The sequence below is a fragment of the Penaeus vannamei genome, chromosome 31, assembly GCF_042767895.1.
Source record: "Penaeus vannamei isolate JL-2024 chromosome 31, ASM4276789v1, whole genome shotgun sequence".
In the NCBI taxonomy this organism is placed as follows: Eukaryota; Metazoa; Arthropoda; class Malacostraca; order Decapoda; family Penaeidae; genus Penaeus; species Penaeus vannamei.
The window spans coordinates 4142553-4148763 of NC_091579.1; the positions used below are offsets into that span (position 1 = coordinate 4142553).

The 6211-nt window shown below is 34.4% G+C and overlaps 1 long non-coding RNA gene across 1 annotated transcript; it reads left to right on the forward strand.

Moving 5' to 3' along the window:
• The first annotated feature begins 211 nt into the window (after window positions 1-211).
• Window positions 212-5050, forward strand: LOC113806520 (uncharacterized). The gene is made up of 10 exons (XR_003475806.2): window positions 212-351; window positions 620-768; window positions 1015-1066; window positions 1347-1373; window positions 1630-1778; window positions 2052-2101; window positions 2378-2405; window positions 3525-3654; window positions 3919-3974; window positions 4972-5050. It is a non-coding gene; the product is annotated as an uncharacterized lncRNA (long non-coding RNA).
• The last annotated feature ends 1161 nt before the right edge of the window (window positions 5051-6211 follow it).

Here is a 6211-nt window from a genome sequence, read left to right on the forward strand (position 1 = left end):
GAACCATTACATTTGTCATAATAGAGCCTTTTTATACATAGAAAAAAATAATTTCAAGTCTTCTTGAACTAATCCACACAAATGATGAGAATGAATTACCGGTTGAAAGGCATGAAAATAAATAAGCGGCAAATTTTATATCTGAATATATTAGATTGAGTACAGTGTTTTCTAGGTTGAAAAATTATTAATAAGCAAACATAATTTTTCAGTGTTGTACGCAACTATACAAAACCATAGCTATAGGATTCTTGCGGCTTACCTGGCACAGTGGTAACACCCAAACCAAGTGTACGAGTTTGAATCCTGGCAAAAGTTCAAAGATGAAAAGGAATGGTATCCTTTTAAGTGGTAAGTCTAAAAAAATTTCCTACCTAGTAGAATTGATGTTGAAGGATGTTGAAGCAATCCAATTAGTGTCATTATAGAATAGCCTTTTTATACATAGTACATAAAATAATTTCAAGTCTTCTTGAACTAAACACAAATGATGAGAATGAATTACCGGTTGAAAGGCATGAAAATAAACAAGCGGCAAATTTTATATCTGAATATATTTGATTGATCAGAATTTTCTTCTAGGTCTAAAATTATTTAACAATCAAATATAATTTTTCAGATATGTTGTACGCTAATATATAAAACCAAAGCCACAAGTTTTATTGCGGCTTACCTGGCACAGTGGTAACACCCAAACCAAGTGTACGAGTTTGAATCCTGGCAAAAGTTCCAAGATGAAAAGGAAAAGGCAAGGCATCCTTTTAAGTGGTAAGTCTTGTTTTTTTTTTTTTTTTCTAGTATAATTCATGTTGAATCCAATTACCTTTTTTTTTATACATAAAAGAAATAATTTCAAGATTTCTTAAATTAGTCCTCGCACAAATGATGAGAATGAATTACCGGTTGAAATGCATGAAAATAACCAGCGGCAAACTTTATATCTGAATATATATTAATTTGGTGCAATGTTTTCTAGGTCTGAAAATGATTTAACATGCTCACATTATTTTTCAGATGTGTTGCTTGCAACTACTGTGGATTCCTCTAATTATTGGAAACTATAGAAGTAAGTGCATTTTATTTATTAATATTTCTCTCCCTCTTTCAAGTTGCCTGATATGCCAAAAAATATTTCAAATAGTTGATAGAAGGATCTAGTACCTTTTTCTCCCGCCTCTGTAGTAATGAGAAATTCTTTGCTCTGTTGAATTAAATGATGATTTTTGTATATTCTGTCAATCCAATGAGTGAAATTGATTACAAATTCCTTTCTGAAAAGGAGTGTGAATCTCTCTTGGTATTTGTGAATCCATTTAGCTAATTCCTGCCTCCCCCCTTCTTTACAGGATCTAAAATGGGCAACCTTTGAAGTGGTAAGTGGATTTTTTTTTACTTGTAAAATTAATGTTGAAGCAATCCAGTTACATTAGCCACTATAGAAGATCCTTTATTATACATAAAAAAAATATTTCAAGATTTCTTGAATTAGTCCACACAAATGATGAGAATGAATTACCGGTTGAAATGCATGAAAATAATCAGCGGCAAACTTTATATCTGAATATATTTCATTGAACAGAATGTATCCCAAGGTCTAAAATTATTTAATAATCAAATATAATTTTTCAGATATGTTGTACTCCGAATATATAAAACCAAAGATGTAAGTTTCCTGCGGCTTACCTGGCACAGTGGTAACACCCAAACCAAGTGTGCAAGTTTGAATCCTGGCAAAAGTTCCAAGATGAAAAGGAAAAGGCAAGGCATCCTTTTAAGTGGTAAGTGAATTTTTTTCTGCTTGTAAAATTATTGTTGAAGCAATCCAGTTACATTAGCCATTATAGAAGAGCCTTTTTTATACATGGTGAAAATTATTTCAAGATTTCTTAAATTAGCCCATACAAATGATGAGAATGAATTACCGGTTGAAATGCATGAAAATAATCAGCGGCAAACTTTATATCTGAATACATTTTGATTAGATTGCAGTGTTTTCTACTTCTGAAAATGATTAAACCTGTTCATTATTTATTTATTTTTTTTTTTTTTAGGTGTTGCTTGCAACTGCTGTGGATCCCTTTAATTAATGGAAACATTAGAAGTAAGTGTTTTATTTATTTTTTATTTTTTCTCTGCCCTTTTACAAGTTGCCTGATATGCCAAAAAATATTTCAAATGGTTGACAGAAGGTTCTTGGGCCTTCTCTTTTTAGTAATGGAAAATTTTTGCTCCATGTTTAATTAAATGATGATTTTTGTATATTCTGTCAATCCAATGAGTGAAATTGATTACAAATTCCTTTCTGAAAAGGAGTGTGAATCTCTCTTGGTATTTGTAAATCCATTTAGCTAATTCCTGCCTCACCCCTTCTTTACAGGATCTAAAATGGGCAACCTTTTCAAGTGGTAAGTGGATTTTTTTTTTACTTATTGAAATGGATGTTGAAACAATTCAATAACAGAACCAGTACGTTTGTCATTATAAAAACCTTTTTGGTCAATATGGAGAACAGGGTAGTGGCTCACTTTTGAAGCAATTTTGATAATTATCTTCAGGAAATTCACTGATTTCAACAATTCCCAGCATGTTTCTTGTGCAAATGATTCATTTAAGAGATCTGAGTACCATTTCCATCAATAATCTTGATGTGTTAGTTCTGATAGCAGGGTAGGGCATGTAGTTTATCGAGGTAATTATGGGGTAAAACAGGCTTTAATAAGAGCAAACAAAAATGCACAAAACTAGCACATATAATGCCAAAAATTGGCTAATGTGAAACCATGGAGATGCCCTTCATCTTTGAAAGTCTATGCACCAAAATTTGAATAACTTTAGGAATCCAACGCATCTTTAGGCAAAATCTATTTCACACCTTCCAAACCCAAAAAAAACATCCTGACCCCTAACCCAACATAATCAAGCAATTTAATGTGCCATGACTAGGCCAAGGGAAGGGTTGATTGGGGGGGGTTCAGACCGATTCACGTACAAAACTGTATGAGTGAGTTATAACATTAATAAAGGCTGTTGAAAACGAATGTGGAACAGCAGACGTTGATGATTAGCAAGATATCATTTTGACAATCATTTAGTAACACATTAACTACTTGGCACATAGCAGTAATGAGTTCTGTGGTGAGTTCAGTGTTTAGTATTGACATGTAAGCAAGATGATCGACTTAGCTAAAAATGGGCTCACTTCTGGTCAGTTATGTATAGCACTTTTGGGAATCATTTGCATAAATATTGCCTAGGAAGAAAATTGTCTTGATTTGTATCATTCTATCTTTTTGTATAGGTGTTACTACCCAGCTCCGCCACTACCTTGTACTATATGTTGTCCTCCTATTTTATAGATGTAAAAAAAAATGATTTTCTGAATTAGTCCACACAGATGATGAGAATGAATTACCGGTTGAAACGCATGAAAATAAACCAGCGGCAAACTTTATATCTGAATATATTTGATTGAGTTCAATGTTTTCATGGTCTAAAAATGATAACAAGCAAACATAATTTTTCAGATATACAAATATACAAAACCATAGCTATTAATAATGCTGACCTGGCACAGCAGTAACACTCGCACCAAATGCGCGAGTTTGAATCTTGGCCAAAGTTCCAATATTAAAAGGAATGGCATGCTTTTAAGAGGTAAGTCTGAATTTATTTTCTACTTGTAAAATTAATGTTGAAGCATTCCAATTATTTATTATAAAGCCTTATTTAAAAAAAAAAAATAATAATAATAATAATTTCAAGATTTCTTTGAATAGTCCATGTACATGATGAGAATGAATTACCGGTTGAAAGACATGAAAAAATCAATGCGGCATTTTATTATTCTGAGTCTGCTTAAGGAAAGACTAAGAGATCAAATTGGCTTCAAAATATTGATAAATTGCATTCATTTTTCAGATCCTGTGTACTGAAACCTGTCACTCTTAAGATATCCAGTTTCATTGCCAACAAAGGTAAATTTTTCAAACTATTCTATCTTGTGTAGAATTGAATGATGAATGAATTACCAGTTGTCATTTTGCTTCCCTCCCCCATTCCCTCCCTCTCTGCCTGTCTGTCGCTTCCCTCTCCCTCCCTCTCTGCCTGTCTGTCGCTTCCCTCTCCCTCCCTCTCTGCCTGTCTGTCGCTTACCATGAGCTCCATTTCGAGTTAAATGACGATTGTGTATTCTGAACCGCATTCATGTTGACAAATGTGGAACGGTATGAATGAGAATAATATCTTCACAATACAAGAGATGTATTTGTAAATACATTTCTTGTATTGTGAAGATATTTCTCATTCATACCTTTTCCACATTGTGTATTCTGTCAATCCAATGAATGAAATTGATTTGAACTTTTTCTGAAGTGGAGTGAGTATCTTTAAATTATCTATAAATTTACTTGGCTCACATTTTTTCTCCTTTGCAGAATTTAAAATTGAAGTTAGGTAATTCAATGACAGGATTGACAACTTATATTTTTAAACAAATTGCATACATCATTTTAGAAGAGCAGTTGATATGTATAAAAGTACTAAGGATATACTACCACCAAATTTACAATTTTGGCCTTTTTTTTTTTCTTCTTCTTTCTTTCTTTTCTTTTCTTTTACATGTAGCTTAAAATATCCATACATGCCTTAAAACATGTAAACAGTATTCTAAGTACCCTCCATCATTTTTAATCTTTCTGCGAGCCACTTCCTCCATTTGGGGCTGGAAGAGCACGTGCTAGACCTATGATGCCTTATCACCATATGCATGCCTTGTGTTTGCCTATAAATGCATTCAGTGGAACTTGTTTCTCTCACTACCCCAACCCTCCCCCACCAGTTAGTGAGTGATCATGAATTACAGGTTGAAACACTCCCTCTCTCAACCACTCGCTCTTTTTCAGTCAACACAGAAATCTTAATGATTTGGTTGGCTAGAGAGTATTGATTCATGTTTCTTTTTTTTCATTTCAGGTCTATCCAGTTTGCTGAATCTTCTCACTACAAAAAAAAACTATCCACTTGAATAAAAAAAAAAAAAAATCTGAACCTACATGCAGTTTTATTTTTTCCCACCTCCTGAAAAAAAAATCAAAAGAAAAAATCTGCACATGTATAACATGCAAGTACATTTTAGGAAAGGGCAGTGAAAACAGTTAGCTATATTGGTTTTCCTCTGCCTGATAAAAACAATGTGTGCAGTTGATATATATTGAACAGACCAAATTGCTAAAAGTGCCTCCAGACACTAACACATCTGCACAAACAAAATAAGCCCTAAGATTGAGCCTGTGATCTTGCTGCAATGCAACTTTAGAAAGTGGATGTTTTTATTTTTTTATTTTATTTATTTATTTTTATTTTTTATTTTTTTTTTTTTTGCAAAATGCAAGAATGAGAGCAGGTACAAGCAAAACCTTTTTGGCATGATTATCCATTATCTAGCTTCATTTTATACTTTAAGAAATTTGTGATCATACTGACCAATATGACGATGTAAAGGGTGTTTCTAGAAATGTGCAATGGTAGGTTGAATCATTAGTAATGCTGCACAGTTCTTCACTCATGGCTTATTAGATGAGGACCATGGTCCAATATAGGGCATCACCCCTACCTGAACCTCAGTCCTCATCTCGACAAATTCTGCATGGTCTTCCTTTTCCTTCTCTTCATCCTCTTCCATCCCATTCCTAAGGTGTGGTAACCATGCTGAGTCTTGACTTTGTATCGGTACTGAACGGCTTCCTGGAGCCATGGACACGGTTATTTCCTTGGTTAATATCTAGCCCTTACCCCTAATGGGGGTCCCGATTTTTTATCCTTAATGCTTGCTCTTTCATCAACTAGCCTATCTAAATTTAAAGTCCTTGGTTTCCCAACCCCTACCTCTTCTATAACCACAGCTCCGACAACTGATACTAATAATCCGCCCTCGATGTTTCCTGACAACTCTATCCATTCCGATCCATTCGTCCAGGTTATTACTCAACCTTCAAAGAGCAGCCCTTCCTCTTTCCCAACCACTGCATCTACTGCACAGTATTACTACTCTTCATCCTTATTGCCGTCTTCCCCTCTCGCTCCACACTACCCTATCTTCCTCCCGCCCTCGTCCCTCTTCTGTTTCCACTTCTACAAACCTTGAGAGTACTCTTTTTGGGCCAGCCAAGTGAGAGCGATTCTTTGTGATTCCCCTACAACCCATTACTCAGGC